The following is a 24,429-nucleotide window of genomic DNA, read 5'->3' as shown; positions in this document are numbered from 1 at the left end:
TGCTCGCACAGAGGCACAGAGACTGGGGCTGCTTGCTTGTCTTGCCACTTGAAACTTCAAACGCATGCTGGGAATGTGGGTTGTCCCTGCCACGCTGCTTTCACAGCTCTGCTCCCAAATTGCGAATGTCTGCAGGTAGCTGGCAGCCAGAAGGGGCTAGCCTGGAAAGCTGTTGCTCAGCCTCATCTGCCCATGGCACTGCTCGCACAGAGGCCCAGAGAATGGGGCTGCTTGCTTGTCTTGCCACCTCAAACTTCAAACGCATGCTGGGAATGGTGGTGTCCCTGCCAGCCTCCTTTCGCAGCCATGCTCCGAAAGTGCGAACGTCTGCAGATAGCTGGCAGCCAGAAGGGGCTAGCCTGGAAAGCTGTTTCTCAGCCTCATCTGCTCATGGCACTGCTCGCACAGAGGCACAGAGAATGGGACTGCTTGCTTGTCTTGCCACCTCAAACTTCAAACGTAGCCTGGGAAAGTTCGTGTCCCAGCCAGGCTCCTTTCGCAGCCATGCTCTTAAAATGCGAACGTCTGCAGGTAGCTGGCAGCCAGAAGGGGCTAGCATGGAAAGCTGTTGCTCAGCCTCATCTGCCCATGGCACTGCTCGCACAGAGGCACAGAGACTGGGGCTGCTTGCTTGTCTTGCCACCTCAAACTTCAAACGTAGCCTGGGAATGGTGGTGTCCCAGCCAGGCTCCTTTCGCAGCCCTGCTCCGAAAGTGCTAACGTCTGCAGATAGCTGGCAGCCAGAAGGGGCTAGCCTGGAAAGCTGTTGCTCAGCCTCATCTGCCCATGGCACTGCACGCACAGATGCACAGAAACTGGGGCTGCTTACTTGCCTTGCCGCGTCAAACTTGAAACGTAGCCCGGGGATCCCTTCAGGGTGCCTCCAGCACACCTGCACTGAAAATGCGAACATATCCAGATATCTCGAATCCAGAAGGGCGTAGCCTTGAAAGCTGTTGATCAGCCTCATCTGCCCATGGCACTGCTCGCACATATGCGCAGAGACTGGGTCTGCTTGCTTGCCTTGCCAACTCAAACTTCAAACGTAGCCCAGGGGTCCCTTCTTGGTGTGTCTAGCAGCACTGCACCGAAAATGCGAAAGTCTCCAGATAGCTCGAACCCAGAATCCCCTAGCCTGGAAAGCTGTTGCTCAGCCCCATCTGCCCATGGCACTGCTCGCACAGACGCCCAGAGAATGGGGCTGCTTGCTTGCCTTGCCAACTCAAACATCAAACGTAGCACCGGTGTCCTTGTCGGGAGCCTATAGCAGCCCTGCACCGAAGGTGCAAACGTCTCCAGATAGCTCGAACCCAGAAGGGGCTAGCCTGGAAAGCTGTTGCTCAGCCTCATCTGCGCATGGCACTGCTCGCACAGGTGCCCAGAGACTGGGGCTGCTTGCTTGCCTTTCCACCTTAAACTTATAAATTAGCCCGGGTGTCCCAGCCGGGTACCTACAGCAGACCTGCACTGAAAACGCGAACATATCCAGATATCTCGAATCCAGAAGGGCCTAGCCTGGAAAGCTGTTGCTCAGCCTCATCTGCCCATGGCACTGCTCGCACAGGCGCACAGAGACTGGGGATGCTTGCTTGCCTTGCCACTTAAAACTTCCAACGTATCCCAGGTGTACCTTCTTGGTGCCTCTAGCAGCACTGCACCGAAAATGCGAACGTCTCCAGATAGCTCGAACCCAGAAGGGCCTAGCCTGGAAAGCTGATGCTCAGCCTCATCTGCCCCTGGCACTGCTCGCACAGGCGCACAGAGACTGGGGCTGCTTGCTGGCCTTGCCACCTCAAACTTCAAACGTAGCTCGGTACTCCGTGATTCGTGTCTCCAGCAGACGTGCTCCGAAAATGCGAACGTATCCAGATAGCTCGAACCCAGAAGGGCCTAGCCTGGAAAGCTATTGCTAAGCCTCATCTGCGCATGGCACAGCTCGCACAGACGCACAGATACTGGGGCTGCTTGCTTGCCTTGCTACTTCAGACTTATAACATTTCCTATGGGGTCTTTGCCAGGCGCCACCCACAGCCCTGACCTGAATATGCGACCGTACCAGTATATCTCTTACCAAGAAGGGGCTATCCTGGAAAACTGTTGCACAGCCTCATTTGCCCATGGCACTGCTCGCACAGCCACACAGAGACTGAGGCTGCTTGCTTGCCTTGCAACTCAAACTTCAAACGTAGCCCCAGTGTCCCTGCCGTGAGCCTATAGCAGCCCTGCACCGAAGGTGCAAACGTCTTCAGATAGACCGCACCCAGAAGGGGCTAGCCTGGAAAGCTGTTGCTCAGCCTCATCTGCCCATGGCACTGGTCACAGAATAGCACACAGACTGGGGCTGCTGGGTCGCCTTGCCACCTTAAAATTCAAACATAGCCTAGGGGGTCTTTGCCGGGGGCCTCCCGCATCCCTGACCCTAATATGCGAGGGTCTTCATCATATCTCTTACAAAGAAGGGGCTAGCCTGGAAAGCTGTTGCTCAGCCTCATCTGCCTATGGCACTGCTTGCACAGAGGCACAGAGACTGGGGCTTCTTGCTTGTCTTGCCACTTGAAACTCCAAACATAGCCTGGGAATGGTGGTGTCCCTGCCAGGCTCCTTTCGCAGCCCTGCTCTTAAAATGCGAACATCTGCAGGTAGCTGGCAGCCAGAAGGGGCTAGCATGGAAAGCTGTTGCTAAGCCTCATCTGCCCATGGCACTGCTCGCACAGAGGCACAGAGAATGGGGCTGCTTGCTTGTCTTGCCACCTCAAACTTCAAACGCATGCTGGGAATGGTTGTGTCCCTGTCAGGCTACTTTCGCAGCCATGCTCTTAAAATGCGAACGTCTGCAGATAGCTGGCAGCCAGAAGGGGCTAGCCTGGAAAGCTGTTTCTCAGCCTCATCTGCCCATGGCAGTGCTCGCACAGAGGCCCAGAGACTGGTGCTGCTTGCTTGTCTTGACACTTGAAACTTCAAACGCATGCTGGGAATGTGGGTTGTCCCTGCCAGGCTGCTTTCACACCTCTGCTCCAAAATTGCGAATGTCTGCAGATAGCTGGCAGCCAGAAGTGGCTAGCCTGGAAAGCTGTTGCTCAGCCTCATCTCCCAATGGCAGTGCTCGCACAGAGGCACAGAGAATGGGGCTGCTTGCTTGTCTTGCCACCTCAAACTTCAAACGTAGCCTGGGAAAGTTGGTGTCCCAGCCAGGCTTCTTTCCCAGCCCTGCTCCGAAAGTGCGAACGTCTGCAGATAGCTGGCAGCCAGAAGGGGCTAGCATGGAAAGCTGTTGCTCAGCCTCATCTGCCCATGGCACTGCTCGCAAAGAGGCACAGAGAATGGGGCTCCTTGATTGTCTTGCCACCTCAAACTTCAAACGTAGCCTGGGAATGGTGGTGTCTCTGCCAGGCTCCTTTCACAGCCCTGCTCCGAAAGTGCGAACGTCTGAAGGTAGCTGGCAGCCAGAAGGGGCTAGCATGGAAAGCTGTTGCTCAGCCTCATCTGCCCATGGCACTGCTCGCACAGAGGCACAGAGACTGGGGCTGCTTGCTTGTCTTGCCACCTCAAACTTCAAACGTAGCCTGGGAATGGTGGTGTCCCAGCCAGGCTCCTTTCGCAGCCCTGCTCCGAAAGTGCGAACGTCTGCAGATCGCTGGCAGCCAGAAGGGGCTAGCCTGGAAAGCTGTTGCTCAGCCTCATCTGCCCATGGCACTGCACGCACAGATGCACAGAAACTGGGGCTGCTTACTTGCCTTGCCGCGTCAAACTTGAAACGTAGCCCGGGGATCCCTTCAGGGTGCCTCCAGCACACCTGCACTGAAAATGCGAACATATCCAGATATCTCGAATCCAGAAGGGCGTAGCCTTGAAAGCTGTTGCTCAGCCTCATCTGCCCATGGCACTGCTCGCACATATGCGCAGAGACTGGGTCTGCTTGCTTGCCTTGCCAACTCAAACTTGAAACGTAGCCCAGGGGTCCCTTCTTGGTGCGTCTAGCAGCACTGCACCGAAAATGCGAAAGTCTCCAGATAGCTCGAACCCAGAATCCCCTAGCCTGGAAAGCTGTTGCTCAGCCCCATCTGCCCATGGCACTGCTCGCACAGGCGCCCAGAGACTGGGGCTGCTTGCTTGCCTTTCCACCTTAAACTTATAAATTAGCCCGGGTGTCCCAGCCGGGTACCTACAGCAGACCTGCACTGAAAACGCGAACATATCCAGATATCTCGAATCCAGAAGGGCCTAGCCTGGAAAGCTGTTGCTCAGCCTCATCTGCCCATGGCACTGCTCGCACAGGCGCACAGAGACTGGGGGTGCTTGCTTGCCTTGCCACTTAAAACTTCCAACGTATCCCAGGTGTACCTTCTTGGTGCCTCTAGCAGCACTGCACCGAAAATGCGAACGTCTCCAGATAGCTCGAACCCAGAAGGGCCTAGACTGGAAAGCTGATGCTCAGCCTCATCTGCCCCTGGCACTGCTCACACAGGCGCACAGAGACTGGGGCTGCTTGCTGGCCTTGCCACCTCAAACTTCAAACGTAGCTCGGTACTCCGTGATTCGTGTCTCCAGCAGACGTGCTCCGAAAATGCGAACGTATCCAGATAGCTCGAACCCAGAAGGGCCTAGCCTGGAAAGCTATTGCTAAGCCTCATCTGCGCATGGCACAGCTCGCACAGACGCACAGATACTGGGGCTGCTTGCTTGCCTTGCTACTTCAGACTTATAACATTTCCTATGGGGTCTTTGCCAGGCGCCACCCACAGCCCTGACCTGAATATGCGAGCGTACCAGTATATCTCTTACCAAGAAGGGGCTATCCTGGAAAACTGTTGCTCAGCCTCATTTGCCCATGGCACTGCTCGCACAGCCACACAGAGACTGAGGCTGCTTGCTTGCCTTGCAACTCAAACTTCAAACGTAGCCCCAGTGTCCCTGCCGTGAGCCTATAGCAGCCCTGCACCGAAGGTGCAAACGTCTTCAGATAGACCGCACCCAGAAGGGGCTAGCCTGGAAAGCTGTTGCTCAGCCTCATCTGCCCATGGCACTGGTCACAGAATAGCACACAGACTGGGGCTGCTTGGTTGCCTTGCCACCTTAAAATTCAAACATAGCCTAGGGGGTCTTTGCCGGGGGCCTCCCGCATCCCTGACCCTAATATGCGAGGGTCTTCAGCATATCTCTTACAAAGAAGGGGCTAGCCTGGAAAGCTGTTGCTCAGCCTCATCTGCCTATGGCACTGCTTGCACAGAGGCACAGAGACTGGGGCGTCTTGCTTGTCTTGCCACTTGAAACTCCAAACATAGCCTGGGAATGGTGGTGTCCCTGCCAGGCTCCTTTCGCAGCCCTGCTCTTAAAATGCGAACATCTGCAGGTAGCTGGCAGCCAGAAGGGGCTAGCATGGAAAGCTGTTGCTAAGCCTCATCTGCCCATGGCACTGCTCGCACAGAGGCACAGAGAATGGGGCTGCTTGCTTGTCTTGCCACCTCAAACTTCAAACGCATGCTGGGAATGGTTGTGTCCCTGTCAGGCTACTTTCGCAGCCATGCTCTTAAAATGCGAACGTCTGCAGATAGCTGGCAGCCAGAAGGGGCTAGCCTGGAGAGCTGTTTCTCAGCCTCATCTGCCCTTGGCACTGCTCGCACAGAGGCCCAGAGACTGGTGCTGCTTGCTTGTCTTGCCACTTGAAACTTCAAACGCATGCTGGGAATGTGGGTTGTCCCTGCCAGGCTGCTTTCACACCTCTGCTCCAAAATTGCGAATGTCTGCAGATAGCTGGCAGCCAGAAGTGGCTAGCCTGGAAAGCTGTTGCTCAGCCTCATCTCCCAATGGCAGTGCTCGCACAGAGGCACAGAGAATGGGGCTGCTTGCTTGTCTTTCCACCTCAAATTTGAAACATAGCCTGGGAAAGTTGTGTCCCAGCCAGGCTTCTTTCCCAGCCCTGCTCCGAAAGTGCGAACGTCTGCAGATAGCTGGCAGCCAGAAGGGGCTATCCTGGAAAGCTGTTGCTCAGCCTCATCTGCTCATGGCACTGCTCGCACAGAGGCACAGAGACTGGGGCTGCTTGCTTGTCTTGCCACCTCAAACTTCAAACGCATGCTGGGAATGGTGGTGTCCCAGCCAGCCTCCTTTCGCAGCCCTGCTCCGAAAGTGCGAATGTCTGCAGATAGCTGGCAGCCAGAAGGGGCTAGCCTGGAAAGCTGTTTCTCAGCCTCATCTGCTCATGGCACTGCTCGCACAGAGGCACAGAGAATGGGGCTGCTTGCTTGTCTTGCCACCTCAAACTTCAAACGTAGCCAGGGAAAGTTCGTGTCCCAGCCAGGCTCCTTTCGCAGCCATGCTCTTAAAATGCGAACGTCTGCAGGTAGCTGGCAGCCAGAAGGGGCTAGCATGGAAAGCTGTTTCTCAGCCTCATCTGCCCATGGCACTGCTCGCACAGAGGCACAGAGAATGGGGCTGCTTGCTTGTCTTGCCACCTCAAACTTCAAACGTAGCCTGGGAATGGTGGTGTCCCAGCCAGGCTCCTTTCGCAGACCTGCTCCGAAAGTGCCAACGTCTGCAGATAGCTGGCAGCCAGAAGGGGCTAGCCTGGAAAGCTGTTTCTCAGCCTCATCTGCTCATGGCACTGCTCGCACAGAGGCACAGATAATGGGGCTGCTTGCTTGTCTTGCCACCTCAAACTTCAAACGTAGCCTGGGAATGGTGGTGTCCCAGCCAGGCTCCTTTCGCAGCCCTGCTCTTAAAATGCGAACGTCTGCAGATAGCTGGCACCCAGAAGGGGCTAGCATGGAAAGCTGTTGCTCAGCCTCATCTGCCCATGCCACAGCTCGCAAAAGCGCACAAAGACTAGGACTGCTTGCTTACCTTGCTACCTCAAACTTCAAATGTAGCCTAGGGGACCCTTGCCGGGCGCCTGCCGTAAACCCTGTCCCGAATATGCGAGCGTATTAGGATATCTATTACCAAGAAGGGGCTATCCTGGAAATCTCTTGCTCAGCCTCATCTGCCCTTGGCACTGCTCGCACAGATGCACACAGACTGGGGCTGCTTGCTTGCCTTGCCGCGTCAAATTTGAAACGTAGCCCAGGGGTCCCTTCTTGGTGCATCTATCAGCACTACACAGAAAATGCGAACGTCTCCAGATAGCTCGAACCCAGAAGGGCCTAGCCTGGAAAGCTGTTTTTCGGTCTCATGTGCACACGGCACTGCTCACGCAGGCGCACAGAGACTTGGGCTGCTTGCTTGCCTTGCCACCTCAAACTTCAAAAGTAACCTAGGGGGTCCTTGTCAAGCTCCTTCCGCAGACCTGACCTGAATTCGCGATCGTCTCAGGATATCTCTTACCAAGAAGGGACTAGCCTGGAAAGCTTTTGCTCAGCCTCATCTGCCCATGGCACTGGTCGGACAGGCGCACTCAGACTGGGGCTGCTTCCTTTCCTTGCCACCTTAAACTTCAAACATAGCCCGGGTGTCCCTTCCTAGTGCCTCCAGCAGCCCTGCCCCAAATAGGCGAACGTCTCCAGATAGCACTCAACCAGAAGGGGCGAGCCTGGAAAGCTGTTGCTCAGCCTCATCTGCCCATGGCACTGCTCGCACAGGCGCCCAGAGACTTGGGCTGCTTGCTTGCCTTGCCACCTCAAACTTCAAACGTAGCCCGGGTGTCCCTTCTTGGTGCCTCCAGCAGCACTGCACCGAAAATGCGAACGCCTCAGGATAGCTCGCACCCAGAAACGGCTAGCCTTGAAAGCTGTTGCTCAGCCTCATCTGCCCATGGCGCTGCTCGCACAGGCGCACAGAGACTAGGGCTGTTAGCTTGCCTTGCCACCTCAAACTTCAAATGTAGCCTAAGGGGTCATATCTGGGGGCCTTCTGCAGCCCTCACCCGAATATGAAACGTCTCAGGATATCACTTACCAAGTATTGGCTAGCCTGGAAAGCTGTTGCTCAGCCTCATCTGCCCATGGCACTGCTCGCACAAGCGCACAGAGACTGGGTCTGCTTGCTTGCCTTGCCGCATCAAACTTGAAACTTAGCCCAGGGTTCTCTGTGCCTCTAGCAGCACTGCACCGAAAATGCGAACGTCTCCAGATAGCTCGAACCCAGAAGGGGCTAGCCTGGAAAGCTGTTGCTCAGCCTCATCTGCCCATGGCACTGCTCGCACAGGCACCCAGAGACTGGGGCTGCTTGCTGGCCTTGCCACCTCAAACTTCAAACAAATCCCGGGTGTCCCTTCCAGGTGCCTCCAGCAGCTCTGCACTGAAAGTGCGAAAGTCTCCGGATAGCTCACACCCAGAAAGGGCTAGCCTTGAAAGCTGTTGCTCACCCTCATCTGCCCATGGCACTGCTCGCACAAGCGCACACAGACTGGGGCTGCTTTCTTGCCTTGCCACCTTAAACTTCAAACATAGTGATGGGGTCCCTTCAGGGTGCCTCCAGCAGCCCTGCCCCAATTATGAGAACGTCTCCATATACCTCGCAACCAGAAGGGGCTAGCCTGGAAAACTGTTTCTCAGCCTCATCTGCCCATGGCACTGCTCGCACAAGCTCACAGAGACTGGGTCTGCTTGCTTGCCTTGCCGCATCAAACTTGAAACTTAGCCCAGGGTTCTCTGTGCCTCTAGCAGCACTGCACCGAAAATGCGAACGTCTCCAGATAGCTCGAACCCAGAAGGGGCTAGCCTGGAAAGCTGTTGCTCAGCCTCATCTGCCCATGGCACTGCTCGCACAGGCACCCAGAGACTGGGGCTGCTTGCTGGCCTTGCCACCTCAAACTTCAAACAAATCCCGGGTGTCCCTTCCAGGTGCCTCCAGCAGCTCTGCACTGAAAGTGCGAAAGTCTCCGGATAGCTCACACCCAGAAAGGGCTAGCCTTGAAAGCTGTTGCTCACCCTCATCTGCCCATGGCACTGCTCGCACAAGCGCACACAGACTGGGGCTGCTTTCTTGCCTTGCCACCTTAAACTTCAAACATAGTGATGGGGTCCCTTCAGGGTGCCTCCAGCAGCCCTGCCCCAATTATGAGAACGTCTCCATATACCTCGCAACCAGAAGGGGCTAGCCTGGAAAACTGTTTCTCAGCCTCATCTGCCCATGGTACTGGTCGCACAGATGCACACAGACTGGGTCTGCTTGCTTCCCTTGCCGCCTCAAACTACAAAAGTAGCTTGGGGCTCCCTGCTTGGTGCCTACTGCAGCCCTGCACCGAAAATGCGAACGTCTCAGTATATCTATTACCAAGAAGGGTTTAGTCTGGAAAGATGTTGTTCAGCCTCAGTTCTCATGGCATTGCCTGCACAGACGCACAGAGACTGGGGCTGCTTGCTGGCCTTTGCACCTCAAACTTCAAACGTAGACCGGGGCTCCCTGCCGGGTGCCTCCAGCAGACCTGCACTGAAAATGCGAACATCTCCAGACAGATCGCACCCAGAAGAGAAGAGACTTGAAAGCAGTCGCTCCGCCTCATCTGCGCATGGCACTGCTCGCACAGATGCACAGAGACTGGGGCTGCTTGCTGGCCTTGCCACCTCAAACTTGAAACGTAGCCCGGGACTCCGTGATTTGTGACTCCAGCACACGTGCTCCGTAAATGCGAAAGTCTCCAGATAGCCCGCACCCAGAAGGGGCTAGCCAGGAAATCTGTTTCTCAGCCTCATCTGCCCATGGCACTGCTCGCACAGATGCACAGAGACTGGGTCTGCTTGCTTGCCTTGCCGCGTCAAACTTGAAACGTAGCCCAGGGGTCCCTTCTTGGTGCCTCTAGCAGCACTGCACCAACAATGCGAACGTCGCCAGATAGCTCGAACCCAGAAGGGCCTATCCTGCAAAGCTGTTGCTCAGCCTCATCTGCCCATGGCACTGGTCGGACAGGCGCACTGAGACTGGGGCTGCTTCCTGGCCTTGCCACCTTAAACTTCAAACATAGCCCGGGTGTCCCGGCCGGGTGCCTCCAGCAGCCCAGCCCCAAATACGCGAACGTCTCCAGATAGCTCTCAACCAGAAGGGGCGAGCCTGGAAAGCTGTTGCTCAGCCTCATCTGCCCATGGCACTGCTCGCACAAGTGCACAGAGACTGGGGCTGCTTGCTGGCCTTGCCACCTCAAACTTCAAATGTAGCCCTGGTGTCCCTGTCGGGAGCCTCTAGCAGACCTGCACGGAAGGTGCAAACGTCTCCAGATAGCTCGCACCAAGAAGGTGCCAGCCTGGAAAGCTATTTCTCAGACTCATCTGCGCATAGCACTGCTCGTACAGATGCACAGAGATTGGGGCTGCTTGCTGGCCTTGCCACCTCAAACTTCAAAAATAACCTAGGGGGTCCTTGCCAAGCTCATTCCGCAGCCATGAACTGAATCCACGAGCGTCTCAGGATATCTCTTACCAAGAAGGGGCTATCCTGGAAAGCTGTTGCTCACCCTCATCTGCCCATGGCACTGATCGCACAAGCGCACACAGACTGGGGCTGCTTGCTTGCCTTGCCACCTTAAACTTCAAATATAGCCCGGGTGTCCCTTCCGGGTGCCTCCAGCAGCCCTGCCTTAAATACGCGAAAGTCTCCAGATAGCTCTCAAACAGAAGGGGCGAGCCTGGAAAGCCGTTGCTCAGCCTCATCTGCGCATGGCACTGCTCGCACAGGCACACAGAGACTGGGGCTGCTTGCTTGCCTCGCCAACTCAAGCTTCAAAAATATCCTAGGGTGTCCTTGCCAAGCTCATTCCGCAACCATGACATGAATCCACGAGTGTCTGAGGATATCTCTTACCAAGAAGCGGCTAGCCTGGAAAGCTGTTGCTCAGCCCCATCTGCGCATGGCACTGCTCGCACAGACGCCCAGAGACTGGGGCTGCTTGCTTGCCTTGCCACCTCAATCTTCAAACGTAGCCCGGGGCTCCCTGCTGGGTGCCTCCAGCAGACCTGCACTGAAAATGCGAACATCTCCAGATAGATCGCACCCAGAAGGGGCTAGCCTGGAAAGCTGTTGCTCAGCCTCATCTGCGCATGGCACTGCTTGCACAGATGCACAGACACTGTGGCTGCTTGCTTGCCTTGCCACATGAAACTACAGAAGTAGCCCGGGGCTCCCTGCCTATAACAGCCCTGCACCAAAGGTTCAAATGTCTCCAGATAGCTTGCACCCAGAAGGGGCTAGCCTGGAAAGCTGTTGCTCAGCCTCATCTGCCCATGGCACTGCTCGCACAGGCGCCCAGAGACTGGGGCTGCTTGCTTGCCTTTCCACCTTAAACTTATAAATTAGCCCGGGTGTCCCAGCCGGGTACCTACAGCAGACCTGCACTGAAAACGCGAACATATCCAGATAGCTCGAGCCCAGAAGGGCCTAGCCTGGAAAGCTGATGCTCAGCCTCATCTGCCTCTGGCACTGCTCGCACAGGCGCACAGAGACTGGGGCTGCTTGCTGGCCTTGCCACCTCAAACTTCAAACGTAGCTCGGTACTCCGTGATTCGTGTCTCCAGCAGACGTGCTCCGAAAATGCGAACGTATCCAGATAGCTCGAACCCAGAAGGGCCTAGCCTGGAAAGCTATTGCTAAGCCTCATCTGCGCATGGCACAGCTCGCACAGACGCACAGATACTGGGGCTGCTTGCTTGCCTTGCTACTTCAGACTTATAACATTTCCTATGGGGTCTTTGCCAGGCGCCACCCACAGCCCTGACCTGAATATGCGACCGTACCAGTATATCTCTTACCAAGAAGGGGCTATCCTGGAAAACAGTTGCTCAGCCTCATTTGCCCATGGTACTGCTCGCACAAGAGCACAGAGACTGGGGCTGCTTACTTGCCTTGCTACCTCAAACTTGAAACGTAGCCTAGGGGACCCTTGACGGGCGCCTGCCGTAACCCTGTCCCGAATATGCGAGCGTCTCAGGATGTCTCTTACCAGGAAGGGGCTATCCTGGAAAGCTCTTGCTCTGCCTCATCTGCCCATGGCACTGGTCGCACAAGCGCACACAGACTGAAGCTGCTTGCTTGCCTTGCCACCTTAAACTTCAAACATAGTGATGGGGTCCCTTCAGGGTGCCTCCAGCAGCCCTGCCCCAAATATCAGAACGTCTCCAGATATCTCGCAACCATAAGGGGCTAGCCCGGAAAACTGTTGCTCAGCCTCATCTGCCCATGGCACTGCTCGCACAGGCACACAGAGACTGAGGCTGCTTGCTTGCCTTGCAACTCAAACTTCAAACGTACCCCCAGCGTCTTTGCCGTGAGCCTATAGCAGCCCTGCACCGAAGGTGCAAACGTCTTCAGATAGACCGCACCCAGAAGGGGCTAGCCTGGAAAGCTGTTGCTCAGCCTCATCTGCCCATGGCACTGGTCGCAGAATAGCACACAGACTGGGGCTGCTTGGTTGCCTTGCCACCTTAAAATTCAAACATAGCCTAGGGGGTCTTTGCCGGGGGCCTCCCGCAGCCCTGACCCTAATATGCGAGGGTCTTCAGCATATCTCTTACAAAGAAGGGGCTAGCCTGGAAAGCTGTTGCTCAGCCTCATCTGCCCATGGCACTGCTCGCACAGAGGCACAGAGACTGGGACTTCTTGCTTGTCTTGCCACTTGAAACTCCAAACGTAGCCTGACAATGGTGTTGTCCCTGCCAGGATCCTTTCGCAGCCCTGCTCTTAAAATGCGAACGTCTGCAGGTAGCTGGCAGCCAGAAGGGGCTAGCATGGAAAGCTGTTGCTCAGCCTCATCTGCCCATGGCACTGCTCGCACAGAGGCACAGAGACTGGGGCTGCTTGCTTGTCTTGCCACTTGAAACTTCAAACGCATGCTGGGAATGTGGGTTGTCCCTGCCAGGCTGCTTTCACAGCCCTGCTCCCAAATTGCGAATGTCTGCAGGTAGCTGGCAGCCAGAAGGGGCTAGCCTGGAAAGCTGTTGCTCAGCCTCATCTGCCCATGGCACTGCTCGCACAGAGGCACAGAGAATGGGGCTGCTTGCTTGTCTTGCCACCTCAAACTTCAAACGCATGCTGGGAATGTGGGTTGTCCCTGCCAGGCTGCTTTCACTGCTCTGCTCCAAAGTTGCGAATGTCTGCAGATAGCTCGAACCCAGAAGGGCCTAGCCTGGAAAGCTGTTACTCAGCCTCATCTGCCCATGGCACTGCTCGCACAGAGGCACAGAGAATGGGGCTCCTTGATTGTCTTGCCACCTCAAACTTCAAACGTAGCCTGGGAATGGTGGTGTCTCTGCCAGGCTCCTTTCACAGCCCTGCTCCGAAAGTGCGAACGTCTGCAGGTAGCTGGCAGCCAGAAGGGGCTAGCATGGAAAGCTGTTGCTCAGCCTCATCTGCCCATGGCACTGCTCGCACAGAGGCACAGAGACTGGGGCTGCTTGCTTGTCTTGCCACTTGAAACTTCAAACGCATGCTGGGAATGTGGGTTGTCCCTGCCAGGCTGCTTTCACAGCTCTGCTCCCAAATTGCGAATGTCTGCAGATAGCTGGCAGCCAGAAGGGGCTAGCCTGGAAAGCTGTTGCTCAGCCTCATCTGCCCATGGCACGGCTCGCACAGAGGCACAGAGAATGGGGCTGTTTGCTTCTCTTGCCACCTCAAACTTCAAACGTAGCCTGGGAAAGTTGGAGTCCCAGCCAGGCTCCTTTCGCAGCCATGCTCTTAAAATGCGAACGTCTGCAGGTAGCTGGCAGCCAGAAGGGGCTAGCCTGGAAAGCTGTTTCTCAGCCTCATCTGCCCATGGCACTGCTCGCACAGAGGCACAGAGACTGGGGCTGCTTGCTTGTCTTGCCACCTCAAACTTCAAACGTAGCCTGGGAATGGTGGTGTCCCAGCCAGGCTCCTTTCGCAGCCCTGCTCTGAAAGTGCGAACGTCTGCAGATAGCTGGCAGCCAGAAGGGGCTAACCTGGAAAGCTGTTGCTCAGCCTCATCTGCCCATGGCACTGCACGCACAGATGCACAGAAACTGGGTCTGCTTACTTGCCTTGCCGCGTCAAACTTGAAACGTTGCCCGGGGATCCCTTCAGGGTGCCTCCAGCACACCTGCACTGAAAATGCGAACATATCCAGATATCTCGAATCCAGAAGGGCGTAGCCTTGAAAGCTGTTGCTCAGCCTCATCTGCCCATGGCACTGCTCGCACATATGCGCAGAGACTGGGTCTGCTTGCTTGCCTTGCCACGTCAAACTTGAAACGTAGCCCAGGGGTCCCTTCTTGGTGCGTCTAGCAGCACTGCACCGAAAATGCGAACGTCTCCAGATAGCTTGAACCCAGAATCCCCTAGCCTGGAAAGCTGTTGCTCAGCCCCATCTGCGCATGGCACTGCTTGCACAGACGCCCAGAGAATGGGGCTGCTTGCTTGCCTTGCCAACTCAAACTTCAAACGTAGCACCGGTGTCCTTGTCGGGAGCCTCTAGCAGCCCTGCACCGAAGGTGCAAACATCTCCAGATAGCTCGAACCCAGAAGGGGCTAGCCTGGAAAGCTGTTGCTCAGCCTCATCTGCGCATGGCACTGCTCGCACAGGCGCCCAGAGACTGGGGCTGCTTGCTTGCCTTGCCACTTAAAACTTCCAACGTATCCCAGGTGTACCTTCTTGGTGCCTCTAGCAGCACTGCACTGAAAATGCAAACGTCTCCAGATAGCTCGAACCCAGAAGGGCCTAGCCTGGAAAGCTGATGCTCAGCCTCATCTGCCCCTGGCACTGCTCGCACAGGCGCACAGAGACTGGGGCTGCTTGCTGGCCTTGCCACCTCAAACTTCAAACGTAGCTCGGTACTCCGTGATTCGTGTCTCCAGCAGACGTGCTCCGAAAATGCGAACGTATCCAGATAGCTCGAACCCAGAAGGGCCTAGCCTGGAAAGCTATTGCTAAGCCTCATCTGCGCATGGCACAGCTCGCACAGACGCACAGATACTGGGGCTGCTTGCTTGCCTTGCTACTTCAGACTTATAACATTTCCTATGGGGTCTTTGCCAGGCGCCACCCACAGCCCTGACCTGAATATGCGACCGTACCAGTATATCTCTTACCAAGAAGGGGCTATCCTGGAAAACTGTTGCTCAGCCTCATTTGCCCATGGCACTGCTCGCACAAGAGCACAGAGACTGGGGCTGCTTACTTACCTTGCTACCTCAAACTTGAAACGTAGCCTAGGGGACCCTTGACGGGCGCCTGCCGTAACCCTGTCCCGAATATGCGAGCGTCTCAGGATGTCTCTTACCAGGAAGGGGCTATCCTGGAAAGCTCTTGCTCTGCCTCATCTGCCCATGGCACTGGTCGCACAAGCGCACACAGACTGAAGCTGCTTGCTTGCCTTGCCACCTTAAACTTCAAACATAGTGATGGGGTCCCTTCAGGGTGCCTCCAGCAGCCCTGCCCCAAATATCAGAACGTCTCCAGATATCTCGCAACCATAAGGGGCTAGCCTGGAAAACTGTTGCTCAGCCTCATCTGCCCATGGCACTGCTCGCAGAATAGCACACAGACTGGGGCTGCTTGGTTGCCTTGCCACCTTAAAATTCAAACATAGCCTAGGGGGTCTTTGCCGGGGGCCTCCCGCAGCCCTGACCCTAATATGCGAGCGTCTTCAGCATATCTCTTACAAAGAAGGGGCTACCCTGGAAAGCTGTTGCTCAGCCTCATCTGCCCATGGCACTGCTCGCACAGAGGCACAGAGACTGGGGCTTCTTGCTTGTCTTGCCACTTGAAACTTCAAACGCATGCTGGGAATGTGGGTTGTCCCTGCCAGGCTGCTTTCACAGCTCTGCTCCCAAATTGCGAATGTCTGCAGATAGCTGGCAGCCAGAAGGGGCTAGCATGGAAAGCTGTTGCTCAGCCTCATCTGCCCATGGCACTGCTCGCACAGAGGCACAGAGAATGGGGCTGCTTGCTTGTCTTGCCACCTCAAACTTCAAACGCATGCTGGGAATGTGGGTTGTCCCTGCCAGGCTGCTTTCACTGCTCTGCTCCAAAGTTGCGAATGTCTGCAGATAGCTCGAACCCAGAAGGGCCTAGCCTGGAAAGCTGTTACTCAGCCTCATCTGCCCATGGCACTGCTCGCACAGAGGCACAGAGAATGGGGCTCCTTGATTGTCTTGCCACCTCAAACTTCAAACGTAGCCTGGGAATGGTGGTGTCTCTGCCAGGCTCCTTTCACAGCCCTGCTCCGAAAGTGCGAACGTCTGCAGGTAGCTGGCAGCCAGAAGGGACTAGCATGGAAAGCTGTTGCTCAGCCTCATCTGCCCATGGCACTGCTCGCACAGAGGCACAGAGACTGGGGCTGCTTGCTTGTCTTGCCACTTCAAACTTCAAACGCATGCTGGGAATGTGGGTTGTCCCTGCCAGGCTGCTTTCACAGCTCTGCTCCCAAATTGCGAATGTCTGCAGATAGCTGGCAGCCAGAAGGGGCTAGCCTGGAAAGCTGTTGCTCAGCCTCATCTGCCCATGGCACGGCTCGCACAGAGGCACAGAGAATGGGGCTGTTTGCTTGTCTTGCCACCTCAAACTTCAAACGTAGCCTGGGAAAGTTGGAGTCCCAGCCAGGCTCCTTTCGCAGCCATGCTCTTAAAATGCGAACGTCTGCAGGTAGCTGGCAGCCAGAAGGGGCTAGCCTGGAAAGCTGTTGCTCAGCCTCATCTGCCCATGGCACTGCACGCACAGATGCACAGAAACTGGGTCTGCTTACTTGCCTTGCCGCGTCAAACTTGAAACGTTGCCCGGGGATCCCTTCAGGGTGCCTCCAGCACACCTGCACTGAAAATGCGAACATATCCAGATATCTCGAATCCAGAAGGGCCTAGCCTGGAAAGCTGTTGCTCAGCCTCATCTGCCCATGGCACTGCTCGCACATATGCGCAGAGACTGGGTCTGCTTGCTTGCCTTGCCACGTCAAACTTGAAACGTAGCCCAGGGGTCCCTTCTTGGTGCGTCTAGCAGCACTGCACCGAAAATGCGAACGTCTCCAGATAGCTTGAACCCAGAATCCCCTAGCCTGGAAAGCTGTTGCTCAGCCCCATCTGCCCATGGCACTGCTTGCACAGACGCCCAGAGACTGGGGCTGCTTGCTTGCCTTGCCAACTCAAACTTCAAACGTAGCACCGGTGTCCTTGTCGGGAGCCTCTAGCAGCCCTGCACCGAAGGTGCAAACATCTCCAGATAGCTCGAACCCAGAAGGGGCTAGCCTGGAAAGCTGTTGCTCAGCCTCATCTGCGTATGGCACTGCTCGCACAGGCGCCCAGAGACTGGGGCTGCTTGCTTGCCTTGCCACTTAAAACTTCCAACGTATCCCAGGTGTACCTTCTTGGTGCCTCTAGCAGCACTGCACTGAAAATGCAAACGTCTCCAGATAGCTCGAACCCAGAAGGGCCTAGCCTGGAAAGCTGATGCTCAGCCTCATCTGCCCCTGGCACTGCTCGCACAGGCGCACAGAGACTGGGGCTGCTTGCTGGCCTTGCCACCTCAAACTTCAAACGTAGCTCGGTACTCCGTGATTCGTGTCTCCAGCAGACGTGCTCCGAAAATGCGAACGTATCCAGATAGCTCGAACCCAGAAGGGCCTAGCCTGGAAAGCTATTGCTAAGCCTCATCTGCGCATGGCACAGCTCGCACAGACGCACAGATACTGGGGCTGCTTGCTTGCCTTGCTACTTCAGACTTATAACATTTCCTATGGGGTCTTTGCCAGGCGCCACCCACAGCCCTGACCTGAATATGCGACCGTACCAGTATATCTCTTACCAAGAAGGGGCTATCCTGGAAAACTGTTGCTCAGCCTCATTTGCCCATGGCACTGCTCGCACAAGAGCACAGAGACTGGGGCTGCTTACTTACCTTGCTACCTCAAACTTGAAACGTAGCCTAGGGGACCCTTGACGGGCGCCTGCCGTAACCCTGTCCCGAATATGCGAGCGTCTCAGGATGTCTCTTACCAGGAAGGGGCTATCCTGGAAAGCTCTTGCTCTGCCTCATCTGCCCATGGCACTGGTCGCACAAGCGCACACAGACTGAAGCTGCTTGCTTGCCTTGCCACCTTAAACTTCAAACATAGTGATGGGGTCCCTTCAGGGTGCCTCCAGCAGCCCTGCCCCAAATATCAGAACGTCTCCAGATATCTCGCAACCATAAGGGGCTAGCCTGGAAAACTGTTGCTCAGCCTCATCTGCCCATGGCACTGCTCGCAGAATAGCACACAGACTGGGGCTGCTTGGTTGCCTTGCCACCTTAAAATTCAAACATAGCCTAGGGGGTCTTTGCCGGGGGCCTCCCGCAGCCCTGACCCTAATATGCGAGCGTCTTCAGCATATCTCTTACAAAGAAGGGGCTACCCTGGAAAGCTGTTGCTCAGCCTCATCTGCCCATGGCACTGCTCGCACAGAGGCACAGAGACTGGGGCTTCTTGCTTGTCTTGCCACTTGAAACTTCAAACGCATGCTGGGAATGTGGGTTGTCCCTGCCAGGCTGCTTTCACAGCTCTGCTCCCAAATTGCGAATGTCTGCAGATAGCTGGCAGCCAGAAGGGGCTAGCATGGAAAGCTGTTGCTCAGCCTCATCTGCCCATGGCACTGCTCGCACAGAGGCACAGAGAATGGGGCTGCTTGCTTGTCTTGCCACCTCAAACTTCAAACGCATGCTGGGAATGGTGGTGTCCCTGCCAGCCTCCTTTCGCAGCCCTGCTCCGAAAGTGCGAAAGTCTGCAGATAGCTGGCAGCCAGAAGGGTCTAGCCTGGAAAGCTGTTGCTCAGCCTCATCTGCCCAGGGCACTGCTCGCACAGAGGCCCAGAGAATGGGGCTCCTTGATTGTCTTGCCACCTCAAACTTCAAACGTAGCCTGGGAATGGTGGTGTCTCTGCCAGGCTCCTTTCACAGCCCTGCTCCGAAAGTGCGAACGTCTGTAGGTAGCTGGCAGCCAGAAGGGGCTAGCATGGAAAGCTGTTGCTCAGCCTCATCTGCCCATGGCACTGCTCGCACAGAGGCACAGAGACTGGGGCTGCTTGCTTGTCTTGCCACTTGAAACTTCAAACGCATGCTGGGAATGTGGGTTGTCCCTGCCAGGCTGCTTTCACAGCCCTGCTCCCAAATTGCGAATGTCTGCAGGTAGCTGGCAGCCAGAAGGGGCTAGCCTGGAAAGCTGTTGCTCAGCCTCATCTGCCCATGGCACTGCTCGCACAGAGGCCAAGAGACTGGGGCTGCTTGCTTGTCTTGCCACCTCAAACTTCAAACGCATGCTGGGAATGGTGGTGTTCCTGCCAGCCTCCTTTCGCAGCCCTGCTCCGAAAGTGCGAACGTCTGCAGATAGCTGGCAGCCAGAAGGGGCTAGACTGGAAAGCTGTTTCTCAGCCTCATCTGCTCATGGCACTGCTCGCACAGAGGCACAGAGAATGGGGCTGCTTGCTTATCTTGCCACTTGAAACTTCAAACTTAGCCTGGGAATGGTGGTGTCTCTGCCAGGCTCCTTTCGCAGCCATGCTCTTAAAATGCGAATGTCTGCAGGTAGCTGGCAGCCAGAAGGGGCTAGCATGGAAAGCTCTTGCTCAGCCTCATCTGCCCATGGCACTGCTCGCACAGAGGCCCAGAGACTGGGGCTGCTTGCTTGTCTTGCCACCTCAAACTTCAAACGCTTGCTGGGAATGTGGGTTGTCCCTGCCAGGCTGCTTTCACAGCTCTGCTCCCAAATTGCGAATGTCTGCAGATAGCTGGCAGCCAGAAGGGGCTAGCCTGGAAAGCTGTTGCTCAGCCTCATCTGCCCATGGCACTGCTCGCACAGAGGCACAGAGAATGGGGCTGCTTGCTTGTCTTGCCACCTCAAACTTCAAACGTAGCCTGGGAAAGTTGGTTTCCCAGCCAGGCTTATTTCGCAGCCCTGCTCCGAAAGTGCGAACGTCTGCAGGTAGCTGGCAGCCAGAAGGGGCTAGCATGGAAAGCTGTTGCTCAGCCTCATCTGCCCATGGCACTGCTCGCACAGAGGCCCAGAGACTGGGGCTGCTTGCTTGTCTTGCCACTTGAAACTTCAAACGCATGCTGGGAATGTCGGTTGTCCCTGCCAGGCTGCTTTCACAGCTCTGCTCCCAAATTGCGAATGTCTGCAGATAGCTGGCAGCCAGAAGTGGCTAGCCTGGAAAGCTGTTGCTCAGCCTCATCTCCCAATGGCAGTGCTCGCACAGAGGCACAGAGAATGGGGCTGCTTGCTTGTCTTGCCACCTCAAACTTCAAACATAGCCTGGGAAAGTTGGTGTCCCAGCCAGGCTTCTTTCCCAGCCCTGTTCCGAAAGTGCGAACGTCTGCAGATAGCTGGCAGCCAGAAGGGGCTAGCCTGGAAAGCTGTTTCTCAGCCTCATCTGCCCATGGCACTGCTCGCACAGAGGCACAGAGAATGGGGCTCCTTGATTGTCTTGCCACCTCAAACTTCAAACGTAGCCTGGGAATGGTGGTGTCTCTGCCAGGCTCCTTTCACAGCCCTGCTCCGAAAGTGCGAACGTCTGAAGGTAGCTGGCAGCCAGAAGGGGCTAGCATGGAAAGCTGTTGCTCAGCCTCATCTGCCCATGGCACTGCTCGCACAGAGGCACAGAGACTGGGGCTGCTTGCTTGTCTTGCCACTTGAAACTTCAAACGCATGCTGGGAATGTGGGTTGTCCCTGCCAGGCTGCTTTCACAGCTCTGCTCCCAAATTGCGAATGTCTGCAGATAGCTGGCAGCCAGAAGGGGCTAGCCTGGAAAGCTGTTGCTCAGCCTCATCTGCCCATGGCACTGCTCGCACAGAGGCACAGAGAATGGGGCTGCTTGCTTGTCTTGCCACCTCAAACTTCAAACGCATGCTGGGAATGTTGGTGTCCCTGCCAGCCTCCTTTCGCAGCCCTGCTCCGAAAGTGCGAACGTTTGCAGATAGCTGGCAGCCAGAAGGGGCTAGCCTGGAAAGCTGTTTCTCAGCCTCATCTGCTCATGGCACTGCTCGCACGGAGGCACAGAGACTGGGGCTGCTTGCTTGTCTTGCCACCTCAAACTTCAAACGTAGCCAGGGAAAGTTCGTGTCCCAGCCAGGCTCCTTTCGCAGCCATGCTCTTAAAATGCGAACGTCTGCAGGTAGCTGGCAGCCAGAAGGGGCTAGCATGGAAAGCTCTTGCTCAGCCCCATCTGCCCATGGCACTGCTCGCACAGAGGCACAGAGACTGGGGCTGCTTGCTTGTCTTGCCACCTCAAACTTCAAACGTAGCCTGGGAATGGTGGTGTCCCAGCCAGGCTCCTTTCGCAGCCCTGCTCCGAAAGTGCGAACTTCTGCAGATAGCTGGCAGCCAGAAGGGGCTAGCCTGGAAAGCTGTTGCTCAGCCTCATCTGCCCATGGCACTGCTCGCACAGAGGCACAGAGAATGGGGCTCCTTGATTGTCTTGCCACCTCAAACTTCAAACTTAGCCTTAGAATGGTGGTGTCTCTGCAAGGCTCCTTTCGCAGCCATGCTCCGAAAGTGCGAACGTCTGCAGATAGCTGGCAGCCAGAAGGGTCTAGCATGGAAAGCTGTTACTCAGCCTCATCTGCCCATGGCACTGCTCGCACAGAGGCACAGAGACTGGGGCTGCTTGCTTGTCTTGCCACCTAAACTTCAAACGCATGCTGGGAATGTGGGTTGTCCCTGCCAGGCTGCTTTCACAGCTCTGCTCCAAAATTGCGAATGTCTGCAGATAGCTGGCAGCCAGAAGGGGCTAGCCTGGAAAGCTGTTGCTCAGCCTCATCTGCCCATGGCACTGCTCGCACAGAGGCACAGAGAATGGGGCTGCTTGCTTGTCTTGCCACCTCAAACTTCAAACGTAGCCTGGGAAAGTTGGAGTCCCAGCCAGGCTCCTTTCGCAGCCATGCTCTTAAAATGCGAACGTCTGCAGGTAGCTGGCAGCCAGAAGGGGCTAGCATGGAAAGCTGTTGCTCAGCCTCATCTGCCCATGGCACTGCTCGCACAGAGGCCCAGAGACTGGGGCTGCTTGCTTGTCTTGCCACCTCAAACTTCAAACGTAGCCTGGGAAAGCTGGTGTCCCTGCCAGGCTCCTTTCGCAGTCCTGCTCCGAAAGTGCGAACGTCTGCAGATAGCTGGCAGCCAGAAGTGGCTAGCCTGGAAAGCTTTTGCTCAGCCTCATCTGCCCATGGCACTGCTCGCACAGAGGCACAGAGAATGGGGCTGCTTGCTTGTCTTGCCACCTAAAACTTCAAACGTAGCCTGGGAAAGCTGGTGTCCCTGCCAGCCTCCTTACGCAGCCCTGCTTTGAAAGTGCGAACGTCTGCAGATAGCTGGCAGCCAGAAGGGGCTAGCCTGGAAAGCTGTTGCTCAAACTCATCTGCCCATGGCACTGCTCGCACAGAGGCACACAGACTGGGGCTGCTTGCTTGCCTTGCCACCTTAAACTTCAAACATTGCACGGGTGTCCCTTCCGGGTGCCTCCAGCAGCCCTTCCCCAAATATGAGGACGTCTCCAGATAGCTTCCAACCAGAAGGGGCTAGCCTGTAAAACTGTTAATCAGCATCATCTGCACATGGAACTGCTCGCAAAGCTGCACAGAGACTGGGGCTGCTTGCTTGGCTTGCCACCTCAAACTTCAAACATAGCCCGGGTGACTCTTCCGGGTGCCTCCAGCAGCCCTGCCCCAAATATGAGAACGTCTCCACATAGCCCGCACCCAGAAGGGACTAGCATTGAAAGCTGTTGTTCAGCCTCATCTGCCCATGGCACTGCTCGCACAGGCACACAGAGACTGGGTCTGCTTCCTTGCCTTGCCAGCTGAAACTTCAAACGTACCCTAGGGGGTCTTTGCCGCGGTCCTTTCGCAGCCCTGGCCCGAATACGCAAACGTCTCATGATATCTCTTACCAAGAAGGGGCTAGCCTGGAAAAGTGTTGCTCAGCCTCATCTGCCCAGGGCATTGCTTGCACAGGAGCACAGAGACTGGGTCTGCTTGCTTGCATTGCCACCTCAATCTTCAAACATGTCCCGGGAATCCCTGCCGAGTGCCTCCAGCAGACCTGCACTGAAAACGCGAACGTCTCCAGATAGCTCGAACCCAGAAGGGGATAGCCTGGAAAGCTGTTGCTGAGCCTCATCTGCCCATGGCACTGCTTGCACAGGCGCACAGAGACTAGGGCTGCTTGCCTCCCTTGCCACCTCAAAATTCAAACGTACCATAGGGGGTCTTTGCCGGGGTCTTTTCGCAGCCCTGACCCGAATACGCAAACGTCTCAGGATATCTCTTACCAAGAAGGGGCTAGCCTGGAAAGCTGTTGCTCAGCCTCATCTGCCCATGGCACTGCTTGCACAGACGCACAGAGACTAGGGCTGCTTGCCACCCTTGCCACCTCAATCTTCAAACGTAGTCCGGGGATCCCTGCCGGGTGCCTCCAGCAGACCTGCACTGAAAATGCGCACATCTCTACATAGATCGCACCCAGAAGGGACTAGCCTGGAAAGCTGTTTCTCAGCCTCATCTGCCCTTGGCACTGCTCGCACAGAGGCACAGAGAATGGGGCTGCTTGCTTGTCTTGCCACCTCAAACTTCAAACGTAGCCTGGGAAAGTTTGTTTCCCAGCCAGGCTTATTTCGCAGCCCTGCTCCGAAAATGCGAACGTCTGCAGATAGCTGGCAGCCAGAAGGGGCTAGCCTGGAAAGCTGTTGCTCAGCCTCATCTGCCCATGGCAGTGCTCGCACAGAGGCACAGAGACTGGGGCTGCTTGCTTTTCTTGCCACCTCAAACTTCAAACGTAGCCTGGGAAAGCTGGTGTCCCAGCCAGGCTCCTTTCGCAGCCCTGCTCTTAAAATGCGAACGTCTGCAGATAGCTGGCACCCAGAAAGGGCTAGCCTTGAAAGCCGTTTCTCAGCCTCATCTGCCCATGCCACTGCTCGCAAAAGCGCACAAAGACTGGGACTGCTTGCTTACCTTGCTACCTCAAACTTCAAATGTAGCCTAGGGGACCCTTGCCGGGCGCCTGCCGTAAACCCTGTCCCGAATATGCGAGCGTCTCAGGATATCTATTACCAAGAAGGGGCTATCCTGGAAAGCTGTTGCTCAGCCTCATCTGCCCTTGGCACTGCTCGCACAGATGCACACAGACTGGGACGGCTTGCTTGCCTTGCCGCGTCAAATTTGAAACGTAGCCCAGGGGTCCCTTCTTGGTGCATCTATCAGCACTACACAGAAAATGCGAACGTCTCCAGATAGCTCGAACCCAGAAGGGCCTAGCCTGGAAAGCTGTTTTTCGGTCTCATGTGCACACGGCACTGCTCACACAGGCGCACAGAGACTTGGGCTGCTTGCTTGCCTTGCCACCTCAAACTTCAAAAGTAACCTAGGGGGTCCTTGTCAAGCTCCTTCCGCAGACCTGACCTGAATTCGCGATCGTCTCAGGATATCTCTTACCAAGAAGGGACTAGCCTGGAAAGCTGTTGCTCAGCTTCATCTGCCCATGGCACTAGTCGGACAGGCGCACTCAGACTGGGGCTGCTTCCTTTCCTTGCCATCTTAA

This window comes from Opisthocomus hoazin, chromosome W (assembly GCF_030867145.1).
Source record: "Opisthocomus hoazin isolate bOpiHoa1 chromosome W, bOpiHoa1.hap1, whole genome shotgun sequence".
NCBI lineage: Eukaryota > Metazoa > Chordata > Aves > Opisthocomiformes > Opisthocomidae > Opisthocomus > Opisthocomus hoazin.
The sequence above is the reverse complement of the archived record's forward strand: the minus strand, read 5'-3'. Positions refer to the sequence as shown.